This window comes from Micromys minutus (genome assembly GCF_963924665.1).
Source record: "Micromys minutus genome assembly, chromosome: 19".
Classification (NCBI taxonomy): Eukaryota; Metazoa; Chordata; class Mammalia; order Rodentia; family Muridae; genus Micromys; species Micromys minutus.
Genome location: NC_137954.1, coordinates 24895640 through 24905252, shown reverse-complemented (window position 1 = coordinate 24905252; position 9613 = coordinate 24895640). Strand labels below are relative to the sequence as shown.

General features: G+C 40.9%; 1 pseudogene across 1 annotated transcript; it reads left to right on the top strand.

Moving 5' to 3' along the window:
- Nucleotides 1-154: 154 nt before the first annotated feature.
- On the top strand, nt 155-6590 carry LOC308433042 (DNA-directed RNA polymerase III subunit RPC7-like; annotated as a pseudogene). The gene is made up of 2 exons: nt 155-196; nt 6053-6590. The product of its transcript is annotated as a DNA-directed RNA polymerase III subunit RPC7-like (transcript).
- The last annotated feature ends 3023 nt before the right edge of the window (nt 6591-9613 follow it).

Genomic DNA, 9613 nt, shown 5'->3' with positions numbered 1-9613 from the left:
GCTTTTGAGAACAGATTTAGAGATTTGATTTTGTTTTCGTTTTGTTTTGTTTTAACACATAGTCTCATCTTGTAGGCCAGGCTGGGCTCAATTCTCCATCTTCCTGCCCCAACCTCCAATGTGCCGGGCTTAAAGATTTTTGTATGAACCAATTATGGTGATGCAAGCCTTTAATTCCAGCATTTGTGAGGAAGAGGTAAGCGAACTCTGTGAGTCCCAGGCTAGTCTGGTCTACATAGCAACTTCCAGGTCAGCTAGTTAGTCAAACTCTGTCTCAACAAAACAAAACTAATAGCAGCAACAGAATTTTAAAAGGAGGAAGGGCTGAAGAGATGGCTGCTCTTCCAGAGGGATGACTCTCAGCCTCCGAAACCCCTCTGCCTGCACCAGTCATGCACGTGGTGCACAGACAACACGCAGGAAACACACCTATGCACAAACCATAAATTCTTACATTTTTATTTAAAAAAAGACTGCCCACCACAGGTCTTGGCTTCAAGATTATTTTAATAAAGTGAAAAGAATAAAATGGGACAGAAAGTTTGCTGCAAGCAAAAAAGGAGTGTTGTCTGATGAACTCTTTGTTTATGTATATTAGAAGGATAGTTTTCTTCTGTTGTTGGGTTGTTTGGTTGGTTTGAGACTGGGTTTCTCTGTGTAGCCTCAACTATCCTGGAACTTGCTCTGTAGACCAGGCTGGCGTGGAACTCAAGAGACCTGCCTGCCTCTGTCTCCAAGTGCTGGGATTAAAAGTGTGTATCACCATGCCTGGCTAGAAGTGTAGTTTTCAAAAAGTTAAAAAACACAGAGCTATAGATGTGGATCAGCAGTTAAGAGCACTTGCTACTGTTGTAGAGGGCTTGGGTTCGATTCCCAGCTCCTGTGTGGAGGTTCACAGCCATCTATAACTCCAGGGTTCAGCTGTCCTCTTCGAATTTCCATGGGAACCTAACATGCACACAGTTCACATATGTACATGCAAGGAAGAAAATTACATAAAATGAAATGAAAAAAATCTGATTTTATTTTTTAACGAAAAACAAGACTCATGCAAATGCAAACTAAACACAGGGATTGGGGATACAGTTCAGTGGAAGAGAACTTTTCTAGTATGATGAAGTTCTATGCTTAATCCCTGGCATCCTTAGCTACACTGCGAGTTCTGAGGCCCTGATACCCTGTCCCAAAGGAAATGAAAAACACAGGCTCAATGATGATTTACCCAGGAAATCTAGGAACCAGGAAGAGAATAAAGCAGGTTCTAATAACATGTGGAGATTTTTTTTTTTTTGGAAGCCACCCAGAAGAAGGAAACGGGAATACTAATTCCAAATAACTGGACTAATGGCTAATGTGGCTGCATGTGGAGTTCTTATTTATTCTAAGGTTAATCTTTTTAACCCGAGGGCTAGCCTCTTAGGAAATGCCAAAGCTGTAAGCACAACTAGCCAATAAAAGAGGCTCATTACTTGCAGCAAGTAAGGAAAGCGTTGGGCATAGTCCTCAAGACAGTATTCTCCCCAAGGAAATAAAGGGCTGTTTATTGGCATAAATTATGCATCTTTATAAAGGATATAAACTTTATAAACTCATTACATGTAGAAGTGGGCACACTCGTTCACTTCTCTTACTTTCTTACCTGCTCTTTCCTTCCTGTCTCCCTTTTCCCAAACAGTCTCTTCTACTTCTATGTATTAAACACACACACACACACACACACACACACTTGTGCACGCACATACACACACACACTCTTTGTGTGTGTGCATGTTCATGTGTGTATATGCTCATTCATAAGTTGACATTCAGAAGCAACTGTTTTAGTTTCTTTTCTATTGCTGTGATGAGACACCATAACCAAGGCAACTTATTAAAGAGTATAATTGGGCTTATAGTTCCAAGGTATTGGAATCCATGATGACGAAACGGGGTGACAGGCAGCTGGAGCAGTAGCTAAGAGATTGCATCCTGATCCACAAGCAGGAGGCAAACAGCACACAGCACACTGGGAATTAGATGAGTATTTACTTATCTATTTATTTGGTTTTTAAAAATACATTTACTGGGCATTTTTAGTTTTGGGAGTTTGTATATTCTAGATATCAATTCCCTCCATAGGAGTAGTTTTCCATTTTGCAGGCTGTCTTCTCATCCTTTTTCCTTTGCTGTTCAAAAGCTTTTTAATTTTATGATTCTACTTGTCAATTCTTGTCATTATTTCTTGGACTACTGGAGTCCTTTTCAGAAAGTTATTATCTGGTTATGCCCTGTAGAGATGGTGCACACCTTAAACCTCAGCACAGTCAGCCAGGGCAGCACAGATTGGTATGAGCAGGAACCAGTCACACGCCTTTTTTAAATATTTGCCAAAACATGCAGCTGCTTGTATGTAATTATACATATCTACAATGTGCACTATACCTGCACAGATCTCAGAGGCCAGAAAATGCTATAAAAATCCCCTAGACTTAGAACTTACAAACCATAGTAAGCTATCACATAGATGCTGGGAACTGCCCCTAGGTCCTCTGCAAGAGCAGCAAGCAGTATAAACTGCAGAGCCATCTCTCCAGCCCTGTGTCCATTTCTGCACTGCAGGCAACAGGGATCTTGCTCCATTCTTCGACTTACTGTTGTCCAGTTCTCCAGACTATCTGGTGAAGAGACTTGTCTTTTCTCCAAAACAAATCTTTGGTACCTTTCTTGAGTATCTTGTGTATGTAGTCACACGATTTTACTTCTGGGTTTTCTAATCTATTACGTTGATTTACATGGTTTTGGGTTGTTTTCGTTGGAATTTGTAGATCACTTTAGGTCATAGTCATCTTTACAATGTTAATTCCACCAGTTTTTGAGAATGGGAGGTCTTTCCATCTTCTATTATCCTCATTTCTTCTGCATTTTAAAGTTTTCATTGTAGAGGTCTTCCTTTGAAGAGACTGTTCTCCAGTGTGTATTCTGGCATCTTTTTAAAGGGGGTGTGTGGCTATAGGTGCATGGGTTGTATCTGGGTCTCCTGTTCAATTCCATTGATCTCCATGTTTATTTTTGTGCCTGTTATCAAACTATTTTTATTACTGTTTACTCAATCCAAACACAAGACACAGAGCTTCTCCACAGGCCACATGACGCTCAAGAAGAAAGAAGACCAAAGTGTGGATGCTTTAGTCCTTCTTAGAATGGGGAACAAAAATATTCACAGGAGAAAATATGGAGACAAAGTGTGGAGCTGACTGCCTGACCTGGGGATCCAGCTCATACCCATACCAAACCCAGACACTATTGCTGATGCAGAGAAGTGCATGCTGACGGGAGCCTGATATAGGTGTTCCTGAGAGGCTCTGCCAGAGCCTGACAAATACAGAGGTGAATGCTCACAGCCAACCATTGAACTGAGGATGGGGTCCCTAATGGAGGAGTTAGAGAAAGGACTAAAGGAGCTAAAGGGGTTTGCAACCCTATAAGAATAATGCCAACCAACAGAGCTCCCAGGGACTAAACCACCATCCAAAGAGTACACATGGAGGGACCCATGGCTCCAGCTGCTTATGCAGCAGAGAATAACCTCGTTGGGCAATAATGGGAGGAGAAGTCCTTGGTTCTGCCAAGGTTCAATGCCCCAGTGTAGCGGAATGTCAGAGAGGAGAGGCAGGAAGGGGTGGAAGGTGGGTGGGGGAACATCCTCAGAGAAGTAGGGGGAAGGGGGATGGGATATGGGTTTATGAAGAGGAAACCGGGAAAGGGAGTAACATTTGAAATGTATATTAAAAATATCCAATATAAAAGTTTTATCAAAAAAAAAAAAAAAAGACACAGAGCTTCTGTGTGACGATGAGTACTTTTCTTTCCGACCTTAGCTCTACAACTCGAAGGATTCTTTTGCTCTTTAGAGCAGTGGTTCTCAATCTTCCTAATACTGCAACCCTTTAGTACAGTTCCTCAAGTTGTCGAGACCTCCAGCCATAAAATTATTTTGTTGCTGTTTCATAACTGTAATTTTGCTACTGTTATGAATCCTAATATAAATATTTGATATGCAGGATAAAGGGTCACACACAACCCACAGGTTGACAACCACTGCTTTTGATGGAGCAAGAGGAACAGGCTGTCAATAACCCAATGGTTTGTGGGGCCCAAACCTACATGAAAGAATCTGCACAAGCCCAGGACTCCACAGACCAAATTCTCAGCAAAAAGGAGAGACAGAGGGCGAGGAATAAGAGACAAATACAGGAGATAGAGGACAAGGGAGAAGGGGAAGGGAACAAGGGGATAGGGAAGGAGTATTTGTTCTGGAAAGGAACCAAGGAGTGTCTCTGGATGGAGAGGAGACAGACATGGGCCATAGGAAAATAGTGGCTTATGAAGGCAAAGGGGAAAACCCTGTTAGGATGAGGTGTTTAATTTTGGTTGGTATGACAGCAGATGCTGGCGAGGATGTGGAGAAAAAGGAACACTTCTCCACTGTTGGTGGGGTTGTAAGCTGGTACAACCATTCTGGAAATCAGTCTGGCGGTTCCTCAGAAAAATGGACATAGTACTACCTGAAGACCCAGTTATTCCACTTCTGGGCATTTACCCCAGAGACGCTCCAACATACAACAAAGATACATGCACCACAATGTTCATTGCAGCTCTATTTATAATAACCAGAAGCTGGAAAGAACCCAGATGTCCTTCAGTAGATGAATGAATACAAAAATTGTGGTACATTTACACAATGGAGTACTACTCAGCTATCAGAAACAATGGCTTAACGAAATTCTTAAGAAAATGGATGCATCTAGAGAATATCATCCTGAGTGAGATAACCCAGTCACAAAAGAACAAATATAATATGAAGTCACTGATAATGGGATACTAACCCCAGAAAGCTCTGAACACCCCAGAAACAACTCACAGACTGTGTGAAGTTCAAGAAGAAAAAAAAAAGAATATATTTTAATTAAAATAGAACTGTATCACATCCCTCTTTCCTCCCTACAGCCCCTCCCAGTTTCTCTCTTATCCCCTCAAATTAATACCCTTTTCCTATATTATTGTTACATATATACATGTGTATGTATATGTACCCACAAATACTTAATTACAACCTTAAAAAATGTATTTGTATACTTTTATGCAAAAATGCTTAAAATTTGTACATTTATCTTTGTTTTTTTAAAATAAAGTTTTTCAATTAAAAAATAAAGAAATTAACCTAAAAAAAAAAAGAAAAAAAATTTTTGGTTGGTATGTTGACTAGGTAAGCCAAAGTGGGTTTTTGATTGCTGGATTTCAATACTTTGATAGTTGGACCTTGGTAGCCAACATCAGGAGTGGAAGTGGTGGCCAGCTTCAGGAATGTAATCTAGCAGGTTTTTTAGCAAGGCAGATGGAATAGGGCAGAAGGGCAAGGCCTGCCAGAGCCACGTTTGCCATATTCAAGCTGGCCAGAGCTCCTTCATTTATTCTGCTCTCTAAATATCTCATTCTGTTATGTGATCCACTTAATGCAACACAACTCACCAGGTCAATGCAGATGACATTTATTGGAATCAAGTCACTAGTAATCCATTAGGGCCTCAGAACAGACTCCGGAGCTAACCCGAATGAGCCAGCATATCACTGAATATTTAAGTTGGCAAATCATAAACATTTGTGCCAAGCTATTGTTACAATTTTCCACCAGTCATGATAGGAGTTGGCTCCTAGGCCTGGGAACATGAACTTAGTTTAACTCTCAAAAACTGTGTTTGAGATAGCTGGACTCAGGCAACTCACTCCTAGTGACAGAAGCTTTTCAGCTATTGGGAAGTCCCCAGCTCCCCCAGGGCCTTAAATTTTGTTCCCCTCATATTTAGAGCATGTTTCTTCTGCTTGTTCCCAACAATTCTGTCTGATCCTCAAATTTTACAAAGTGACTATCTCTGCCGTGGCACATTTCTAAAGAGAATACTGTGAAATGCTTCAGCCACTGTACGCTCCATGGGCCTGCCAGGGCAGACCGGGAAGGGGTTAACAACTAGATTGTAAAAAAAGATGAAAAGAAAAGCAAATTTCAAGTTGGCAGCTGCTTGGGCCCCGAGTTGGGGAGGGACAGCAGCCCTTAGAGTTCCACCCAGTGCCTCTGCCACAGAAGAGGAAGGGGAGTATGTCCTGGCACTGAAGCAAGAGCTGCATGGGGCCACGAGGCAGCTCCCCTACTTCATGCAGTCAGCTGTCCCCAAGAGAGACGTGGAACGTTACTCAGACAAGTATCAGATGTCTGGGCCAATTGACAATGCCCTTGATTTTGGAACCCTGATTATCAGCAACTACCCAGTGAGCTCAAGACTCGTGTTCGTAAAGTACAGGAGTGGACCACCATTATCCTTCCCAAGAGGCCCCCTAAGAGCACAGAGGATAAGGAGGAGACAGAAACTAGAGACTCTAGAGAAGGAGGAAGCAACTTCAGAGGAAGATGAAGGGAAAGAGGAAGAAGAGAAGGAAGAGGGGAAGAGGAGTACGATAAAGAGGAACATGAGACTGATTACATCATGTCATATTTTGACAATGGAGAGGACTTTGGAGGAGACAACAATGACAATATGGATAAGGCTATATACTGAAAACCTGGGCTCATATATTGTTCTTGATTTGAGATATAGGAACTAAATATCCCTATTTACGTAGGGTTTTTCCTGTTTTCATTATTGTTTTTGAGAGAGGATCTCATGTAGCTCAGGCTGGCCTGGAACTCAGTATGTAGCTTAGGCTAGCCTTGAACTCTTGATCCTCCTATCTCTACCTTTCAAGTCTTGAGAATACAGGGATGCACCACCACACCAGACTTACTAGTGTTTACTTGTGTTGAGGAGAAATGATTTAGTCAGAATCCAGGTGACCTAAGTGATCCCTGGGGGTTGTGATGTACAGCAAATGACAGTTCAGGGGATACTTGGGGTGGAAACAGTACTATTTTATATTTTTAAATAAAATGTATCTGTCTCTCTAAAAAAAAGATATTTTTTTAAAAATGAGAAGATTCTAGAACAATGACATAAATGTCTTAAATGTGTGGGACAGGTTGAACAACAGGCATGAGTCTGGAGTGGTGGCACCTGAGCTTGGGAGTGACTTTCTGTCAGTGACCGGAGATTTTATGGGGCTCTCCTTTTAAGAGACTTGTGTAACGAAGTCTGAAGGCATGACTGGTAAGCCAAGAAGCCTCTCGAGGCTGAGAATTGTGGAGGTGATAAATAAGTCTCTCAAGACAAACCTTATATCAGATAAACAGTATTTGTATGTAGAAATTGACTTGCTAAAGGTGCCTTTTTGTGTAACAAAAATAAATGTCAATGTTAAAAGAAAGAAAGGATATTGGGAATATGTTCTAAGCACTTAGGGATAAGGCTTCCCATCTTCTGACTTGGAGTGTTTTGTTTTTGAGGCAGGATTCCACTGAATAACCCTAGTTGACCTAAGACTTTATGTAGACCAGGCCTGCCTTGAACTTGCTATGATTTTCCTGCCTCTACCTCTGTTGGGATTATAGACATATGCCATAATGCCCAGCGAGGCTACCTACCTTGAAACAGAAGAATTTACTAGAACAAGAGATACTGTATGGGGAGCTGAGAAGTTCTGAATGTGTACTGTTAATATGGGCACAGCCAAGTTAAGGACCCAATGCCTCAGTCAGATTCTCCAGAACAAAACCTTCTTCTAGTCTAGTTCGAATGTTATCAGCCTGTGCAAGTACAAGTGTTTAGGGATGACTGACCAGTGTGCAAACCCAGCAACTATAGTTTCCTCCTCCCAGGTGTTTATAGCCTAAGACTGTTCTCCCACCCTATGCTGTGCATAATAAACAAGCTAAGTTTCACCATTATGGTGTAGTCTGTGTGCTCTATCAGAGCCAGCACAGCCCATATGAACCCAGTTTTTCTGTTTCACTGCATGTCTGTTCCCTCACTTGTCAGTCAGGTAGAAGTGCCAGATGCAGAGGCACTGGAAAAAGCATGGGTTTCACTAAAAGGTTGACAACATTTCATTAAGAAGAGACAAAAACAAGTCAGCAACTCTCTTACGTGACTAGAAGGATACATAGAAAGTTGGTAATGGTGATAAATCATACATTTTATTTTCTTTATACTTCCTGGTATGTTTAAATTATTTTAGAATAAGAAAAAAAATTCTAACATCAAAGTACATGGAGCATGGAGTCTCTGCCAGTTTCACTTGTGATGAGATTAATGTTTGGAATACATAAAGAACTAAGTTTTTTGTTTTTTAATCAAACACCAACATCTCCAATGAGCTAATCAATAAATGGGCAAATAGACTAAACAGACAGTTCCCAAGAATTACAAACAGTTGCATTACTAATAATTAAAAAATATTAGTAGTCAATAAATACATCTTAAAAAACTATCCAGTAACCTAACCATCAGGGAAATACAAACCAAAACTATGTTGAGATTGTATTTCTCCCAGTCAGACTGGCTATCAGTAAAAAAAACAAACAGATGCTACTGAAAATGTTGAGGAAAAGAACACTCACACACTGATGGTGGGATGTAATTCATGCAGACACTGTGGAAATGAAGTATGGATTGTCCTCAAAAGGCAAAAACTAGAACTACCATAAGGTCCAAGTCTAATCCTGGGAATACCTCTGGAGGTCTCTAAACACACAGCAGAGACCGTTACATCTCTGTGAATTACAGCACAGACAGGCACCATAGCCAGATACTAGTCCATCAGCTGATAGAATGCAGCATTATGTACACTGACATTTACTCATTTATAAAGAACACAACTGTGTCATCGGCAGGTAAACAGATGGAACAAGAGAGCATGATGTTAAGAAAAATAAGGCAAGCTCAGAAAGATTAACTCTAAACCAGGATGTAGTGGCATACACCTGTAATGCCAGTACTCAGAAAGCTAAGTTAGGAGTTCTGTTGTATATTCAAGAGCAGCCTGTGCTGTGAAACCAAACCAAACCAGAAGTTTCAAGGCTCAGTGGTTAAGAGCACGTCCAGCTGTTGCAGAGAACCCAAGTGTGGTTCCCAGCACCCACATCAGGTGGCTCAGTTCTGCCTGTAACTCTAGCTGCAAAGAAATCTGACTTCTCTGGCCTCTGAGGACATCTGCACAAATTAAAAATAAATGTATTTCTTTTAAAAAGCCTTCCCTCACACACTCTTTTCTTACACCAGTGTAGTCTTTATTCAGAGAGCACACACATTAAGAACAGTGACTGTCAATGAAGAGGAGAGAAACATGGGAGACACAGATATGATGAAAATGTCATGGTAAAGCCAGTCATTTTCCATTAGCATGTACTGGTGATAAAAAGGAATAAAGTGTCGACTTGTTTTACAAAGTGAACATTGAAATCATGTTAAGTCAGATAAGCCAGATACAAAAGAGCACAATTCTATTTACGTATAACATCCAGGATGGGTGAACCTATAGAAACTATAGAAGGATTGGTGACTACAAAGACCAGGGCAAAGGGGAGGGAAAGAGGAGCAACTGCTTAGTGGGCAGTTTGCTTTCAAGTTTAGAAAAATACTCTAGAACCAGGGGAAGTGAAAAGTTGTACAACATAAATATAATGAATACCTCTGAAAAGTACTTAAAA